Source organism: Cibotium barometz, chromosome 53 (assembly GCF_041138505.1).
Source record: "Cibotium barometz isolate CiBa-2024 chromosome 53, ASM4113850v1, whole genome shotgun sequence".
Classification (NCBI taxonomy): Eukaryota; Viridiplantae; Streptophyta; class Polypodiopsida; order Cyatheales; family Cibotiaceae; genus Cibotium; species Cibotium barometz.
In genome coordinates this window covers 5626369-5646806 of record NC_141098.1, presented here as the reverse complement: position 1 = coordinate 5646806, position 20438 = coordinate 5626369, and positions in this window count along the sequence as shown.

Below are 20438 nucleotides of genomic sequence, written 5' to 3'. Positions count from 1 at the left end.
ATGTGGACCCTTGATGAGCTGGGGCTGAAAATGATGTCTGGGGCCCTATTCAACAGCTTGAAAAAGGTCCTTTAGTTTCCTAGAACAATTCAAGATTTGGTATGCCTAAAAAACAGTAAAAGGACTACACACACCTACTAGAGGGTGAAACTATTTGATGAATGGAAGCCTAGTTTTTTTACCAAATGCGGACCCTTGATTGGGAGCAGTATTACCTAGTTTAAAACCGATGATTTTTACTAGTTTAAAGCCCCATGGAATGTTGAGATATCGAGCTCATCTAGTGAGGTGGTGGACATTGATCACCCGCCTGGGGGAATAGGCCGCCCCACACTTACACCACTGGCATGGTTGGTGAGATCATGGGTGATATGCGGCCAGTGGGATGATAGGCTGTGTGACAGCCATTCTAGCATAGTTATAGCACCAGCTCATTTAGTTGGGTTCACACTATAGAGAACCCTAGTATGTATTTGGTTGAGTACCTTTTCATATTGCGTGTACTCATATCTTTGTATATGGTGTGTTGAGTGTTGTGTGAAGAAGAAGAAGATTTTTAGCCTCTCACCTTGTGTGTTCTCTTTTAGGGTTTTGTGAGTGTGTGTTCTTGCAAGAGCTCAAGCTCTCTTCTCCCCTGCATCTTTTCATGGTATCAGAGCCAGGTTCATGCTAAGGGCTGAGCCGCAAGCAAGAGAAGCACAGGAAGCGGTACGAGGGTAAGAGCTTCAACTACTCTTCCCTATTTGTGTTGGTGTGACTACACCCTTGTCGGGAGCTCTACGGGAGGCACTGGCAAACGATCTCTGATTGAGGAGCTTTCTTCATGGGAGTAAAGCTATCGGGCAACTATACTATCCTATTGGACAACATTTTTCAGGCCAAAAACGCATTTCGGGCGCATTAGGACCTCCGTTTTTCAGAAAGCAGGCGATTGCGAGCACTGCAGGTAAGTCATCGATTCTATGCAGAACTTTGTTTTAAGAACTGCAGGAAGACAGATTGGTTGTGCAGACATTGTGTGTGCTGTAAGGAGGTTAAACAGTTTCCATTGGGCGTATGTATGCACATTGAGGTCACTGGTTGTGACATTTGAGTGTAGTACAATATCGCTACAGAAAATACAGCAGTTTGTGCAGGACAAACTAGAGTGCTATTTTTGGTAAATTTTTGTGTCTAGCAAGATGTCAAATGATGGCATAAACTAGATTGTTGCTGAGAAGCTTGACAAGAACCTTCCATGCTTGGAGGTTCAGGTTGACAAATTTCTTGATGGGAAAGGGTTACTGGGACTACATAGAAGGTGAGCATGAAGAGGCACCAGAGACACCAGATTGTTGCTGAGAAGCTTGACAAGAACAACTTCCATGCTTAGAGGTTTAGGTTGACAAATTTCTTGATGGGAAAGGGTTACTGGGACTACATAGAAGGTGAGCATGAAGAGGCACCAGAGATACCGGAGATCAATTTGACTGCTGTGCAGATGTGAAAGAGTTCAAGGATTGGAAGCAAGGAGCCAGAAAAGTTATGTATTGGCTCTCTATCAGTATACAGGACATCATGATTGGGAACATGCAGGATGCCAAGTCCCCCAAGGAGGCATGGGACACCTTGGTAAAACTCTATGAAACGAATACCAAGGCACGAAAGATACAGTTAAAGAATAAACTTCATACTGTGGAGAAAAAGAGTATGTCTGTGAATGACTATGCATTGAAGATCAAGGGTATTGTGGAATCCCTTGCATCTATTGGTGTTTCAGTAGATGATGATGATAAGGTGGAAGTCTGTCTACGTGGTCTCGGGCCACAATACAAGGTGTTCAAGATGTCTATTCAGACTCGGGAAAACATTTCCAATTTCACAGATTTGGTGTCTATGTTGATTATAGAAGAGAAGAGCCTGGGTAAAGACCAACAATCTCACAAAACAAAAACAGTTTAGAGCAACAGGCCTTCTACACAAGTTTTGGAAGAGGACGAGGTAGAGGAGGCCGTGGACACAGCGAAGGAGGTGGCCGAGCGAACAGGTAATAAGAATTTTGGCCAACATTAGCAACAACAATAGTCCCAGAATTCACAACAACAACAACATGTAGTTGGAAGAGGCCAATTCAGAGGCAGGGGGAGTCAAAGAGGTCATGGAAATTGGCAAAGGCAGTATAATGATACACATGGATGCTTTTATTATGGTAACCCTGGACATGTGCAGGCAGATTGTTATAAGAGGCAGGCTGACATGCAAAATGGGAAACAAAGAATCTAGTTTCAGTTGGCGAGATGATTGAGCAGGGTTTGCAGGTTCGGTTTAACCCTAATGGTATGTTGAAGACTTTAAAGATAAGTGCAGGTTGGTTGCAAAAGGCAACATAGTGGGCAGAATGTTTACATTGAATGTAAACATGCCTAAAGTGAGTGCTACAATGTTTACAAATGGTCCAAGAATTGTTGCAGACACAGAAATTTGGCATAAAAGAATTGGACATGTGAATGTGCAGAGAATGAAGTCTATGCAGACTAAAGAAATTATGACAGGGCTGCCAAAGTTTAAAGTTGAAGGTATGCAGAAAATATGTGAAGCATGCCAATTTGGAAAGCAAACAAAGCATGTATTTCCACGTGACAGAAATGTGAGCAGAAATGCACTAGATGTTGTGCATTCAGATGTATGGGGTCTTACGAAGACCATGTCTATGGGAGGTTACAGGTATTATGTGACATTTATTGATGACCACACAAGGAACGTGTGGGTATACTTCATGAAGGAGAAGAGTGAGGCGTTCACTCATTTTCAAAATTTCAGAGTTATGGTTGAAAAGCAAACACGGAAACATGTAAAGTGCCTAAGGTCAGATGGAGGGGGAGAGTACTTCTCCAATGAGTTCTTTGAATTTTTACAGAAGAATGGTATTCACAGACAGTTTACATGCAGATACACTCAGGCGCAAAATGGTGTTGCTAAGCAGAAAAACAGGCACATTGCTCAGATTGCGCATTGATGGGAGAGAAGAATATGCCGCATAGCTATTGGGCTGAGGCTCTTTCTACAGCAGTTTACATCATGAACAGGACTTAAACTGCAGCCATACATGATGTAACTCCAGAGGAGAGGTTTCCTGGTAGAAAACCTAATTTGTCTCATCTGAAAGTCTTTGGATGCATTGCATATGTGCATGTGTCATATGAGCTGAGAACTAAGCTGGATCCAAAAGCTAAATAATGTGTGTTTATTGGGTATTCCCTTGAGCAAAAGGGATACAGGTGTTATAACCCTGCTACACGTGAGTTGAGGGTAAGCAGGGATGTTGTTTTTGATGACATGAGCAGCTGGTATGCTACTGAAAAAGAAGTTGTTAGGGATGATGTGAGTGGAAATGTGGTTGTACAGAATACAAGTCAGCAATCATAGTCTTTGAGTGGACCAGGAGAGTCCTCATCTAGTGGTTCAGTTGATAGACCATGGAGTCGCAGGCTGCGCCATAATACTACTCCTGCAAATGTGATTGTACATCACATAAAGGAAAAGAGAAAGTGGTTGAGCCCCTTGGTATGCATGACATTTTTGCAAGGCATTCTCATGTTGATGGCGAGTCTAGTGGCTCAGAGATGAGCCTTGATGAGTGAGGAGCTTGGGATACCAGCTATGAGAACACCTGGTGTAAAGAAGGCTATGGAAGCCATGAATGCAAAGCTACAAAGATCTGGGAGAGTGAAGAATCCTATACAAAGGTTTACATATGATGGTTATGTGGCACATCACTATGCATATATGGCAAAGGTTGTGCAGGTTGTAGAGCCCACATGCATTGATGAGGCTATTGGAAATGTGTGTTGGGAGAAAGCTATGGATGAGGAGATGGATGCACTATATGGAAATGAGACTTGGGATTTAGTGCAATTGCCTGAAGGCAAGAAAGCCATTGGATGCAAGTGGGTGTACAAAGTAAAACATAACAGTGATGGAAGCATAAACAGGTATAAGGCTAGATTGGTAGCCAAAGGGTATGCGCAGACATATGGCATTTATTATGAGAAAACTTTCAGCCCAGTTTTGCCAAGATGGCAACAGTGAGAGTTGTGATAGCAGTGGCTGCATCAAAGCAATGTCTTTACATCAGATGGATATAAAGAATGCATTTTTGCATGGGGATTTGCAGGAAGAGGTGTATATGTTGCAGCCACCTGATTATGAGAATGTGAGTCACCTCGAGCATGTTTGGAGGTTGAAAAAAGACTTGTATGGCTTAAAACAAGCACCAAGAGCATGGTCTGATAAGATTTTTGAATATCTCGTCACTATTGGCTTTCATGTAGCCAATGCAGATTTCTTGCTCTATGTGAGACATAGTGATAGAGGGGTTGTGCTTGTTGTCATCTATGTAGATTACCTGATCATTACGGGAGACCATGATGCAGAGATCTTTGGTGTAAAGATCTTGCTTAGACAGAAGTTTAAGATGAAGGATTTGGGGGAGCTCAGATATTTCTTGGGCATTGAGGTGATTAGGTTACCACATGGTATTGGATTACTGCAGAGACAGTATGGCTTGGACATGTTGTCCAAGTATGGTATGACAGGCTGTAAGCCTATCTCAGTGCCATTGGATCAGAATGACAAGTTGAGTGCAGACTCAAGAGAGATTTTAGAGGATCCTACTATGTATAGGCGCATAGTAGGAAGCTTGATCTACATGACGATCACCAGGCCAGATTTGAGCTATGCTCTTGGGTTGGTGAGTTAGTTTATGCAGGTTCCTCATAAGCCGCATTTGGATGCATTGACGCATACTGAGGTATGTGAGGTCTACTTTGCATTGTGGACTATTTTATGAAATTGGGACAGAGATATGTGTACATGGGTACACAGATGCTGATTGGTAGTATCTCAGATAGAAGATCTACTAGTGGCTTCATGTTTTCTTTGGGGAGTGCTGCTATGACTTGGAGCAGCAAGAAGCAGCCTACGGTTGCTCCAGAGGTGCTGCTATGGCAGCATGTGAGGGAGCTTGGTTGAGAAAGCTACTTGCAGATTTGGGTCTATCAGTGGATAGACAAGTTATCATTTTTTGTGACAACATTTGCAGTATACAGTTGGCCAGGAACCCAGTTTTTTATGCTCGCACGAAGCATATAGAGGTCCACTACTATTTTCAGAGAGAAGGTTTTGGTAGGAGATGTTGACCTTGTTTATGTCAGCACACAGGATTAAGTCGCGACTGACATCTTCATCAAAGCATTGGGTACAAAGAAGCTCCGCAGGTTCAGGGCTTCGCTTGGTGCACATGAGATGGAGTTGAGCTCAAGGGGGAGTATTGAGATATTGAGCTCATCTAGTGAGGCGGTGGACATTGATGACCCGCCTGGGGGATAGGCCTCACACTTACACCACTGGCATGGTTGGTGAGATCATGGGTGATATGCGGCTAGTGGGATGACAGGCTATGTGACAGCCATTCTTGAGACTGGCATAGTTATAGCGCCAGCTCATTCAGTTGGGTTCACACTATAGAGAACCCTAGTATGTATTTGGTTGAGTACCTTTTCATATTGCGTGTACTCTTATCTTTGTATATGGTGTGTTGAGTGTTGTGTGAAGAAGAAGAAGATTTTCAGCCTCTCACCTTGTGTGTTCTCTTTTAGGATTTTGTGAGTGTGTGTGTGCTTGTTGCAAGAGCTCAAGCTCTCTTCTCCCCTGCATCTTTTCATGGAAGCAGGTAGACTATCCAGAATTGAACCAAGTTTGATGAGCCTATAGTCCTAATTGTTTTTATCTACTAGGTATGTGAATGGGAAAATCTGAGTCGACTACGATCAATTTTTTTAAACCTAATGTGCAGCCTTTACTGAGCAAGAGTTGAATGTAGTGTCCGGAGCCGAGTTCAGTAGTATCAAAAGTAACCTTCCTTTGCGTGAAATGGTTTGAGGCCTGGTATGCATCATGAGGAGCCATTGGAGTGTGCATACACCAAGAGATGTAGAAAAATGAGGAGATTGATCCTCCCTCTTTTTCCTAAACGTGGACCCTTTTGTGTGGGCTTCTATCTAGAGGTGTTTAATCAAGGTTTTGAAGAGGTTTCCCTGACAAATGATCCCCCTATCTTCATCAGTAGATGTGAACCAAATCTTGTGTGCTCATCAAGGGACATGATCAGGTGAGTTGTGCAGGTTTTGGAGTAACCTTTATCACTAAGCCACCCATCTAGCCAGGCTTGAGCTCCCCCAAACCGGTGTTGTAATGCTATGTGCAAATCTTTGCTTGTGGGTAACTTGGAGCAGTTCAAAAATATAGTGGATGATGTCCGAAACCCTTGATATTTGATATGAATTTAGGGCAGGGTGGTTGCAAGATGAGGGTACTCACTTTTGTTCACTCTCTCTAAAATTGGGACATCCATTCATCTCGGGCGGAGTACCTTGATCGTGATAGTGCCGTGAATTAAAATACGACACGTGCCTCCCGAGCCTAAATCGACATATCTCGATCGAGATGCCAACTAATGCCACGCTAGCAGGTCCGGGTTTCCAGGCGTCATCCATGTCACCAATACATGTCACCGCCACCACATTATCTCGATCGAGATATCTATGCCACCCGGATCCACATCAGGGCCACACTGTATCCCCCTAGGCATATTTGACTAGCACATCTCCATCGTCCACGTATCTCAAACGAGAAATTAACATCAAATCGCGACCATTCATTGTTTGAGGTAATGATACAATCTCCACCGTCCCTGTATCTCGATCGAGATACTGAGATCAAATCTCCACCGTCCAAATATCTTGATCAAGATACAGAGATACAATCTGTAACATCTACGTATCTCGATCGAGATACGTAGATGCAATATTCACCGTCCAAATATCTCGATCGAGATACGTAAACGCAATCTCTACCATCCATTCACGTACGTTGGAAGATGCGATCTCAGCCGTTTAAATATCTCGATCGAGGTATATAATGAATCTTGACCGTCGACATACCTTGTCATGGTAATGACTTTAAATCGTGGCCGTCCATGTACCTCGAACGAGATAGTAATATCAAATCTCAGCCGTCGATCCTTCACCAACCCTAAAATTAAGTGTGTATCTTGGCCGTATGTTGCACTAACCCTAATATCCAGAGCGTTAATCTTGCAAACCCTAAATTGCATGATGTCACCGAACCTCGATCGAGGTTATAAAATCGAAAAACTTTTTTTTTGCCTCATTGTCACAAGTCGTTTTCACTCTCCTTGCTCTCTTGATTTGGATTAGCATTAGTGAGCCCATTAGCATTGTTTTATAGCTTCATTAGTGCTACTTAGCACTAAGCATTAGACCCTTCACATTAGACCTTTGTGTTTGGCTTAGGTTTTAGCATGGAGTCACATGAGGAGGGCCACGAGGAGGGCTGCTCATCTATTGCGGACCTCATCGAGTCGCGGAGATAGACCGCGAGCGGCTATCCGTAGGAGTGCTAGAGACACACCGTCTACATTACATATTGTGGCAGACTTGGAGGCGATGCTTTCGTCCCTTCGTAGCCTTCACGATATTGTTTATGTAGATGAGTGGATAGCCCACCATCGCACTGCTCCTGTGTCACATGGCCTGACATATCGTCAGGTTTGTGATCTTGCTCCTATTAGGGATGGAGCTTACCTAGATCTTTTCCTCGATAGTCGTGGGATGAGGCGGCCTGGTCCTAGTGGCACCTCGGGTGATGGTGCTAGCAGCAGTGCTGCTTCTCATGAGCAACGTGTCCTTACAGAGAGAAGCTTACACGAGTAGAGTGGCAGACACGTACCATTGCAGATTATGGATTTTGGGTTTACAGACAGAGGCATCTTGCATTAGCACGACATAGAGAGAGAGAGAGGGCCATAGCAGCTTTTGGGACTTGTGAGCTCCCGAGTACACCGGCACCAGCTCACGATCTTGCCTTTGAGGCAAACCTCCCCGCAGATATTCGACAACCCCCGCAGCAGCAGCCGGCAACAGCCTCCTCAATGTGCACAGCAGCCTCGACGTGCACGTCGACCGGCAGTTAGAGATGACGATTTTGATTGGGTTGCCGTTGATAGTGACTAAACTCAGACTAGCTGGGTTAGCTCACTTACATTGTACTTAGATTTTTGGGCAGTGACTAACCTCAGACTAGCTGGGGTAGCTCATTTTCATTCTGATGTACTTATTTGATGTTTATATCATTATGAGTTTTTTCATTATTGAGTATCATTACATTTTAGTTGATGTTCTTGATTTTATTATATTTTTTAACACTTTGGCTATCATATTGTTTATTGAAAATCTCCATGCCATCATACCCAAACATGCTCCGATGGTGGGGACCAAACTTTGCAAGCATGGGGGGAGACCCACACCCACATGCTTGCAAAGTTTGGTCACAATCAGAGCATGTTTGGATTGGTAATTAGTGCCCAGTGCGGGTTTTTGAAGTCTCTTGGTGCTTAAGAGGCCATGGAAAATCTGAGCCTTCCCCATACCATCGTACCCAAACATGCTCCGATGGGGACCAAACTTTGCAAGCATGGGGGGGGACCCACCCCCACATGCTTGCAAAGTTTGGTCACAATCAGAGCATGTTTGGATTGGTAATTAGTGCCCAGTCCAGATTTTTCAAGTCTCTTGGTGCTTTTAAGAGGCCATGGAAAATCCGGGCCTTCCCCATACCATCGTACCCAAACATGCTCCGATTGTGACCAAGCTTTGTAAGCATGTGGGGGTGGGTCCCCCACCCATGCTTGCAAAGTTTGGTCCCCATCGGAGCATGTTTGGATACGATGGTATGGGGAAGGCCCGGATTTTCCATGGCCTCTTAAGCACCAAGAGACTTCAAAAACCCGTACTGGGTGCTAATTACCAATCCAAACATGCTCTGATTGTGACCAAACTTTGCAAGCACGTGGGGGTGGGTTCCCCCCCCATGCTTGCAAAGTTCGGAGCATGTTTGGGTACGATGGTATGGGGAAGGCCCGGATTTTCCATGGCCTCTTAAGCACCAAGAGACTTCAAAAACCCGCACTGGGCGCTAATTACCAATCCAAACATGCTCTGATTGTGACCAAACTTTGCAAGCATGTGGGGGGTCCCCCCCCCATGCTTGCAAAGTTTGGTTCCCATCGGAGCATGTTTGGGTACGATGGTATGGGGAAGGCCCGGATTTTCCATGGCCTCTTAAGCACCCCCCACATGCTTGCAAAGTTTGGTCACAATCAGAGCATGTTTGGATTGGTAATTAGCGCCCAGTGCGGGTTTTTGAAGTCTCTTGGTGCTTAAGAAAATCCGGGCCTTCCCCATACCATCGTACCCAAACATGCTCCGATGGGGACCAAACAGTGTTGCACAAAATGTGCATCATGTGAACGATCATCATTGATATAGAAATGATACTCTCGAATAATGACACGGGTCTCGGGGGTACTCGCTATCCCATCTACATGAGCATCTGCATGTCGATAGCTAATGTGGACCATAATAGCAACCTGGTGAGGTAAGCAATACATACATTTAGGACACAAAAAATCAATTAAGTAATGTAGCTCAAACATAAAACAAATATTACAAAATATAACCATTACCTGCTCTGAGAAGTAATACTCAGATTGTATCTCCTGAAAAGGTGTGAAAGTGTAGTTCTCTGCAAAATCAATCACAGAGACGACCACACCAATAGGAAACTCTGCTAGGCATGCTTGGAACTGACGATCCTGCCACTTGGCACAATGACTGTGCCGTATGTAGGGGTAGATCTGCTCCCTAAATGTGGCTGTGAAGTGACAACGTGGTGTATGTTTGTCCATGAGCTGCAACTTCCTGGACTGTCCACCACTCTGGAGCTGGTGTGTCACATACTCATAACGTTGCCATGCCACTATCTCTTGGTCACTTGCATCAAGATCTACCATCTGTAGATGTGCAAGTGAACCACATGATTGTGCAATTGCTCTCCACACAAGGCATCCTATGGAACTGGGCATCCTCCGTGCGTGCACACAAAAGAGAGTGGATGAAATCACGTGGACTAAGAGGCAACTCTCTATGCCCACTAAGAGAATGGAACACATCATAAAAAAGTTTGAACTCAACATGGAAGCGACAACAACCTGTGTCACGCTGACGTGAGTACCTCACAAACCAAGGCTTACACCCCTCAAATGACCTTTGCCCAATTTTACGCTCTGGATACGAAGCCACAAACTGAGAATACAACTCAGTTTGGGTCATTTCAAGAAAGCAAGCACCATGCTCAATGAACACTCCTCTTGTCACTCTCTTACGCAAAGCTTTCTTGAAAATTGGCGATGCACGATAATTCTCCTCCCAAAAACTTTCTATCAAGGTTCTAGTGGTTTCATCTAGTAGGCGATCATGCCTAGCTACACGACCACTACTCGCCCACATAGCACCAACCTCATTGGCATCTAAACTTTGTCGCCTAATAGACCCAACTCTAAGTGCGTGTGATGCTATGGAAAGGATGCGAGATGTGGCACTAACCTTACCCTTCATTTGGGAGCTACTTATGGCTGCCACAATAGCCCGTCGAGCAGCCAAAGCGTCCGCAGAGTTCCTCTTCTTGTTAACTATATAGGAATGACGAACACTTTGCAGCACCGCCATGCCAGCTCTCCTCTCTCTTCGACCTCCAATGTCGGAAAGCGCCCTGCAGTTGGCCATGTTGGGCAGATCAATCAAAGCATCAAGCACACATGCCTGTGATGAAGGCGTGAGGTCTTTGAAATAGGAATGGAAGATTGCATGGGCACGACGATGTGCCCCTGACTTTGATAGTTCTTTCCTATCCACACGAAGGGCGCCCAAAGGAGGGGGGTGGGTTCTTGTAGAAGAGAGGACTCAAGAAGGGTGGGTTCATGTGGATTATCTAAACTAAGGGGTAGTGGGGGGGAAGAGGGCGAAGGGAGAGGAAGTGGAAGAGGAGGAGCAAGGCTTGGATCATCGCCAACAGAAGGTGTTGCTCGTTGACGTGCTCTCCACTCTCTCTTTCTCTCACGAGCTACCCTTCTCCTCTCCTCCTCTTGAACTCGGTGGATGGGAGGGAGTCTAGTCCTATCATGTTTCCGACTCCTACGACTTTGAGAACCCATTCTCAAGGAAGCTAAGAGAGAAAATATTATAAAGGCTCAATGATGGGATAGTACTAGAGATAAGTGTGGGATAGTACTAGAGATGTGTGATTATATAGGAAAAATAGGTTATCCACTTCAAATCTCATTGGATTTCCTATCTAAGATTGATTGGATAACTAAGATAAATATAAAGATAATTAAAGATAAACTATTATCCACTTAAAAATTAATATTATTTATAATATTTATTAACAAGTCTAAATATTTATCATTACTAGATATATAAATATATCTTTAAAGATATCTTTTATTTTATAATTATATAACTGTTTTTTTTAAATAAAGTATTTTTTTTAAATTTTATTCAAAGGTTTATTCTACATAAATTTTTTTTAAGAAATATAAAATTAATTTTTTTAAATTAATAATATGATCTTTAATAATATTTTTATTGATCTAATCCCAAAATATAATCCTTTAAAATTAGTGATTTTAAATTCTTTTATTTAATAAGTTACATATATTTTATTATTTAAATTTCTATATTCTATTTCTCTAAATTACTAAATTAACTTTTCCAAAAATATGTTTTTGAAAAAAGAGGGGAGGTGGAAAGGAGATGCTACGTGTCACAAGCGTGCATGACACATGGCATTCTCTTGACATGTGGCACTATTATGGTTGATGTGGCAATTCCATGATGTGGCATGCCATGTCACCATGTGTGAGGTGGCATGCAAAGGTGGCAAGATGATGTGGCATTAATGATGACTAGGATGATGAGATGGGGAGTCAACTAGGTTGACCATGTTGACATGGAGGGTGGAGGTGGCAAGCTGAGGTGGCAAGCTGCTTATGTGGATCCTCTCAATGCTCATGTGGACATAAAGTGGCATGCATATATAAGATTTGTGCCTACCCAAGCCTCACACATGGAATGAAACCTAAGCTGTGAAGTTTACCAAGCCTAGATTTCCAAACCTAACTAGGATTGGTTTTAGACTGGAAAAGGGGAGAGTGGACACAATATGGGAATTTTCACTTGGGAGGATTGAAAATGGACCTTCCCATACTCAAATCAAGCCAAATTTTTTTTAATAAATGCATGGCAACAAGAGTATTGATCCCTTGAGTTTTTAGATTGAAAGATTCAATATTTAATTTTCTAGAATTAAATTACTATTGATTTAATGGGCCTCTGACAGTCATAATAAATTTTCCAAAGTAAATCTACAAAAATCCAACCGTTAGATTTGTAATTTTACCTTATACCCACATTATACTAATCTTTTCCAATCTAATCATCACTAGATCCATACAATTTGAGCATTTTAAATGGTAGATGTGGTGGGAGGATAAAATAGTATGTTTTTTAACAATTCTAATATATTTTAAATAATATAGAAAATAGTAGAACACATCAAAAATTACTCGATAAATCAAGTTAAGCTCTATGTTATTTGTATTTGTGATATGCAAAGTGGGAACATCATATGAGTAATAATGTAAAAGTTATAGGCAATTTACTCACATTCACTGTACATATCTCTAGGACAGGGCCTGTATATAAACTTGGTTCCCAAAGAAAAGGGGATTTGCAATTATTGGATATTCGATCAGATTATAGTTTTAGGTGCCCAACTTTGCATATGATGTTTCATTAGAAGACCTTGAAGTGAAACTCCTTGGCTAACTATGAGAGATTGGCTATTCTTCTTGAAAAAATGCATGTTTTCCAGATAAAGCCAAGGGCGCCCACTACATGAAATTAGATAACCTCATCTTGCAACCACCCGCCAATGTACCCTTTAGGCACGTGTAAGTCTGTGACTGCATTTCTGGGAGAAGAGGGTGTTGTTACCAAAATGGACCCCCTTCATGCTCAATTGGTTCTGTAGGCTAAAATGATTTTTTGAGCAGTTTACCATTTGACTTGCTTATTAGAGGTTTCTGAATGTTAAGAAACTCCAAAAACCTATGAATGGAAATGGAATTGAGGTTTTTGCAGAAGCATACTACAATTGGGCAACTATAAGGCCTTCTTCCAAGCAAACCGTCAATAAAAAGAACAATACATGACCAACTGTACATCTTTGAGCATTCCAAAATCATAGCATTGATATCTAGAATCCTAGGATATTTGACTTGTCTAGAGTCCATAGCACTGTTTTTCCATATGCAAATCCTTGATGCCATATGACAGGTAGAAGAACCCTATTTTACCAAACGTGTACCCTTGATGAGTGTTGAGATATCCAGCTCATCTAGTGAGGCGGTGGACACTGATGACCCGCCTGGGGGATAGGCCCCACACTTACACCACTGGCATGGTTGGTGAGATCATGGGTGATATTAATAAGAGACTAAGGTTATGTAGAAGGGGAAGAGAAGGGTGTGAGTGTGAATGGACTTAAGGTCCACTAGCTCATCTATTTAAAGGTGGAGCTATGAGGCATTTTGTATTGAGCAAGGCCTAGTTGTATGCATAAACAACTTAATAAGCAAGATATTGTTCTTGTATTTTGTGAGTCTCTCCTCTCCACACACTTGATCTAGCATGAGCACCACATTTTCTCAACATGGTATCTAGAGTCTAGGTTGATTAGGACTCTTGTCGTATAGATTAGGTCATTGTTTCCTCATTTTTCCCTTATCTTCTACTTGTGGAGCTCAACCCCCTGGCAGTGGAGGAGCTCTACCAGCTTGTAGAGGCCATATCTTGGCCATATCTTGTAGAGGCCATATCTTGAGGAGATTCCAACATGGGAGATGAAGAGCAGGTCCGGGCACTTCCATTCCTATGGCAAATTGTCTGATTCGTCGTCTCGTCGCGGTGCGGCATTGCGGACTGTGTGCGCCGTCTCCAGTTTTCTGCTACGCAGCCAGGTGGTACAACAATACTCAGCGTGTAGGCCATTATAAGCCATGGAACTTGAGGGCTTTTGAAGCCCAGTCCATCCCCTATTTACAGCTCAAGTTTGAGCTTCAATCATGCACTGACGCGTCGGCTACACACAGAAAACCAGTCGCCTTCTTCTCCTTTGCAAGCTTTCCATTAAAGCTTTAACTTGATTTTTTTTCTGACTCAAATCCTTCCCTCCTTGCTCTAATCACCCAAGTGAGTTTGTGAATGAGTGTTGCTGATTCTTCTCTTGAGTTTGAAGTGGTGCCAACCACATGAGGTATCCATAAACCTCATTCTCATTAAGTTCCATCATCAACATCAACTTTCAAGCTTTCAAAGCTTTCAAAATGTGCTTATGAGCACTAATAGTGTTGTTTAACACTAATGAAGCTGTTAATCCAGCAAAGGAAAGTTATTATAAAGTGTTCTTAAATACTAAGAGTGTTATTAAACACTAATGGTGAACTAATCACCAAAATAAGTATCATTAAACACTAAAAATATGCTTTTAAGCACTAATTATGTTTTCTAAACACTAATGGTGATCTTAATCACCAACCAAAGTGTTCTTTAACACTAATGTAGCTAATCCCCATTAAAATTAGTAATTGGACACAAACCCTAAGTGCTAAACCATAAAAATTACTATTTTACTCTCCTATTTATGCAACATTCTTGACTTGATTAGGGTTGTTGCACTCTCATAAGCCTCTCTCTTTCTAATTAAGCCTAAATATCATAAATTTTTGGTTTTTTCTTCTTCACATAAATCAGCCCATTACTCTCTAACCTCTTTCAATACCCAATGTCAAAGGACAACACTCAAATCAAGAAGTTCTCGGGAGAGGGCTTCCACACTTGGTAAGTCCTTGTCAAATACAAGATGATGTCCAAAGGCTTTTGGCCATTCATCTCCGGCACTAAGGTTATTGATCGAACAAAGGCTGAAGATATTGAAGATGATGAGAGGGCACAAGCCATCATCATGCTTCATCTTGATGAGGCACTCATTCACCATGTGGACCAGCTTCCGACTGCAAAGGAGAAATGGGATGAGCTTGATAAGCTCTATGGAGCTCGTGGTAAGAATTCCAAGATCTCACTCAAAATTAAATTTTTTAGCTTGGAACTCAAAGAGGGAGATGGCATTGGAGCCTTCATCTCTCACTTGAAGGGCCTTATGGCTCAACTTGCATCAGTAAATGCAAGAATGGATGAAGATGATGCAGTGGCTGTTTTGCTCAATGCAGTCAAAAAGGTGTACCCCACTTTAGTCACCACCCTGAAGAATATACCTAATCCCACCCTCGAACGAGTAATTCAATCTTGTCTTGATGAAGAAAAGAAGCCAAAGAGAGGAGTTGAATCTTCAAATGCAACCACTTCATCGACTATCGAACAAGCTTTGTCACATCAAGTGGTCAAAGTAAGATGTGCCCATTGCAAAAAGGTGGGTCATTTGGCAAATAATTGTTGGATCAAATATCCCAACAAAATGAAATGTAACAAATGTAAACAAACGGGACATATTACTTCTAAATGTCCTAAACAAAGAGTCAGAGGAAAACTTTGTATCAGCCTCTACCTCTGTTGAGAAATTATCTTAAATCTCAATGTAATCACACCTATATTCCAAACCTTGTACGCCTAATAATATAAAGGCATCCTATGTCCAATACCACCTATTCCATTCTTTCATAGTTGGTATTGAGGGGGGGGTAATAAGAGACTAAGGTTATGTAGAAGGGGAAGAGAAGGGTGTGTGTGAATGGACTTAAGGTCCACTAGCTCATCTATTTAAAGGTGGAGCTATGAGGCATTTTGTATTGAACAAGGCCTAGTTGTATGCATAAACAACTTAATAAGTAAGATATGTTCTTGTATGTTGTGTCTCTCCTCTCCACACACTTGATCTAGCATGAGCACCACGTTTTCTCAACAGATATGCAGCCAGTGGGATGACAAGCTGTGTGACACCATTCTAGAGACTGGCATAGTTATAGCGCCAGCTCATTCAGTTGGGTTCACACTATAGAGAACCCTTGTATGTATTTTGGTTGAGTACCTTTTCATATGTGTGTACTCTTATCTTTGTATATGGTGTGTTGAATGTTGAGTGAAGAAGAAGATTTTCAGCCTCTCACCTTGTGTGCTCTCTATTAGGGTTTTGTGAGTGTGTGTGTGCTTGCAAGAGCTCAAGCTCTCTTCCTCCTTGCATCTTTTCATGGTATCAGAGCCTGGTTCATGCTAAGGCTGAGCTGCAAGCAAGAGAACCACAGGAAGCGGTATGAGGGTAAGAGCTTCAACTACTCTTCCCTATCTGTGTTGGTGACTACACCCTTGTCGGGAGCGGGAGGCACTAGCAAATGATCTTTGATTGAGGAGCTTTCATCGCGGGAGTAAAGCTATAGGGCAACTATATTGTCCTATAGCTTTCATCGCGGGAGTAAAGCTATAGGGCAACTATATTGTCTTATCGGATGTAATTTTTTGGGCCGAAAACGCATTTCGGGCGTGTTTGGACCTCCGTTTTTCATAAAGCAGGCGATTTCGAGCACTGCGGGTAAGTCATCAATTCTCTGCAGAACTCTGTTTTAAGAATTGTAGGAAGACAGATTGGCTGTGCAGACACTATGTGTGCTGCAAAGAGGTCAACAGTTGCCATTGGGTGTATGTATTCACATTGAGGTCACTGGTTGTGACATTTGAGTGTACTACAGTACTGCTGCAGAAAATACAGCAGTTTGTGCAGGACAAACCAGAGTGCTGTTTCTGGTAAATTTGTGTATCTGGCAAGATGTCAAATGATGGCATAACCCAGATTGTTGCTGAGAAGCTTGATAAGAACAACTTCCATGCTTGGAGGTTCAGGTTGACGAATTTCCTGATGGGAAAGGGCTACTAGGACTATATAAAAGGTGAGCATGAAGAGGCACCGGAGATACCAGATATCAATCCGACTGCTGCTGCAGATATGAAAGAGTTCAAGGATTGGAACCAAGGACCCAGAAAAGTTATGTATTGGCTCTCTATCAGTATACAGGACACCATGATTGGGCACATACAGGATGCCAAGTCCCCCAAGGAGGCGTGGGACACCTTGGTAAAGCTCTATGAAACAAATACCAAGGCAAAGATACAGTTGAAGAATGAACTTCATACTGTGGAGAAAAAGAGTATGTCTGTGAATGACTATGCATTGAAGATAAAGGGTATTGTGGAATCCCTTGCATCTATTGGAATCTCAGTAGAGATGATGATGATAAGGTGAAAGTCTGTCTACGTGGTCTCGGGCCACAATACAAGGCGTTCAAGACGTATATTTAGACTCGAAAAAACATTCCTAATTTTACAGATTTGGTGTCTATGCTGATTACAGAAGAGAAGAGCTTGGGTGAAGACCAATAGTCTTCACAAAATAAAAACAGTTCGGAGCAATAGGCCTTCTACACAAGTTCAGGAAGAGGACGAGGTAGAGGAGGCCGTGGACGCGGTCAAGGAGGTGGCCGAACAGGTAATCATCAGAATTATGGCCAGCAGTAGCAACAACAACAACAGTCCCAAAATTCACAACAACAACAACAACACGCAGGTGGGTGGAAGAGGCCAATTCAGAGGCAGGCGGAGTCAAAGAGGTTGTGGAAATTGGCAAAGGCAGTATAATGACACACGTGGATGCTTTTATTGTGTGGTAAGCCTGGACATGTGCAGGCAGAGTGTTATAAGAAGCAGCCTGGACATGTGCAGGCAGAGTGTTATAAGAAGCAGGCTGACATGTGAAATGGAAAATTGCAGCAAAACAACTATGCATCCTCAAGCAGCAACAATGAGGATAATGAAAGGTTGTTTGTTATGCAGCATGTCATGAATGCCATGTCTGAAAATGTTGAAGCAGCACATAAAGATTATGTATAGTACGTTGATTCAGGTGCTTTGAACCACATGACAAGTCATGGGGAGTGGTTCAAGGAGATGAAAAACCTTGAAAGACCAGGTTTTGTGGAAACAGGAGATGACACTGCTCATCCAATTGCCCATGTTGGAGATGTGCCATTGTCTATGCAGGATGGCAGAGTGAAGTACCTTGCAGATGTACTTCATGTTCCAAACATAACAAAGAATCTGGTTTCAGTTGATTGAGAAGGGTTTGCAGGTTCGATTTAACCCTGATGGTTGTTATGTTGAAGACTTCAAAGACAAGTGCAAGTTGGTTGCAAAAGGCAACAGAGTAGGCAGAATGTTTACGTTGAATGTAAACATGCCTGAAGTGAGTGCTGCGATGTTTGCAAATGGTTCAGGAATTGTTGCAGACACAGATATTTTGGAATAAAAGAATTAGACATGTGAATGTGCAGAGATTGAAGTCTATGCAGACTAAAGGAATTGTGACAGGGCTGCCAAAATTTAAAGTAGAAGGTATGCAGAGAATATGTGAAGCATGCCAATTTGGAAAGCAAACAAAGCATGTATTTCCATGTAACAGATATGTGAGCAGAAATGCACTAGATGTTGTACATTCAGATGTATGGGGTCCTATGAAGACCATGTCTATGGGAGGCTGTAGGTATTATGTGACATTTATTGATGACCACACAAGGAAAGTATGGGTATACTTCATGAAGGAGAAGGGTGAGGTGTTTACTCACTTTCAGAATTTCAGAGTTATGGTTGAAAAGCAAATAGGGAAATATGTAAAGTGCCTAAGGTCAGATGGAGGGGGAGAGTACTTCTCTAATGAGTTCTCTGAATTTTTGTAAAAGATTGGAATTCGGAGACAATGCAGATACACTCCGCAGCAAAATGGAGTCGCTGAGCGGAAAAACAGGCACATTGTTGAGATTGCCCGAGCATTGATGGAAGAGAAGAATATGCCGCATAGCTATTGGGCTGAGGCTGTTTCTACAGTAGTTTACATCATGAACAAGACTCCAACTGTAGCCATACATGATGTAACTACAGAGGAGAGGCTTACTAGCAAAAAACTTGATTTGTCTCATCTGAAAGTCTTTAAATGCATTGCATATGTGCATGTGCCAGATGAGCTAAGAACTAAGCTGGATTCAAAAGCTGAAAAATATCTGTTTATTGGATATTCCCTTGAGCAAAAGGGATACATGTGTTATAACCTGTGGAACCTGCATAACTGTCTCTCTAAGCCAACAGTGTAACTCAAATCTGGCCTACTAATCAATGACATAGATCAAACTCCCCACAATCTTCCTATACATAGTGGGGTCCTCCAAACACATAACCTGCATCCACAGCACTGAGCTTGCCATTTTGATCTAATGGGACTGAGATTGGCTTACAACTAGCCATCCCATACTTAGACAACATGTCTAATACATACTATCTCTATGACAGCCAAATACCATCAGGAGTGCGAATGACCTCAATGCCCAAAAAGTAACGCAGATCTCCCAAATCCTTCATGTCAAACTTCCTTTTGAGAAGACTTTTCACATGCTCAATCTCTTCTAAGTTGTTATTCCCCCCCAACAATAAGATCATCTACATAGATGGTGATGATCACAATACCCTTATCACTCTTGCACACATACAAAGAGTGATCTGCATCTGCCATATGAAAACCAATAGTGACAAGACACTCAGCAATCTTGTCAAATACAAGGCCTTAAGAAGCTTACATACATACTCTGGATGACATATATCCTTAAAACCAAGTGGCTGATCCATATACACTTCTTCTGCAAGTCACCATATAAGAATGCATTTTTTACATCCATTTGATGTAAAAAATAGCCTTTAGCTGTAGCCACCACAATCACAACTCTCACAATTGCCATCTTTGCAACTGGGGCGGCAGACGTCTCTTCATAATCAATCCCATGTGTCTACACATATCCTTTGGCTACCAATCTAGCCTTGTACCTGCTTATGCTACCATCACTGTTATGTTTCACCTTATACTTACATCCAATAGCTTTCTTGCCTTCAGGTAATGGCACCAAATCCCAAGCCTCATTTCTATATAATACATCCATGTCCTCATCCATAGCTTTCTCCCAATACATATTTCCAATAGTCTCATCAAAACATGTGGACTCTACAACCTGAACAACTTTTTCCATATAAGCATAATGATGATGTGCCACATAACCATCCTAAGTCAATCTCTCCACAGGTTTTTTGACTCTTTCAAATCTTTGTAACTTTGCATTCATGATTCCAAGGCCTTCTTTACACCAGGTGTCCTCATTGGTGCAGGTGTCCTCATTGTTAGAATCCCAAGCATCTCATCAGGCTCATCTCTAAGCCACTAGACTCTCCATCAACAAAAGAATGCCCTGCAAAAATATCAGGCATACCAAGGGGCTCAACCACTTTCTCTTTGCCTTTACGTGATGTACCAACTACATTTCCAAGACTGGTATTATGATGCAACCTGCCCCACTCCATTGTCTATCAATAGAACCAACA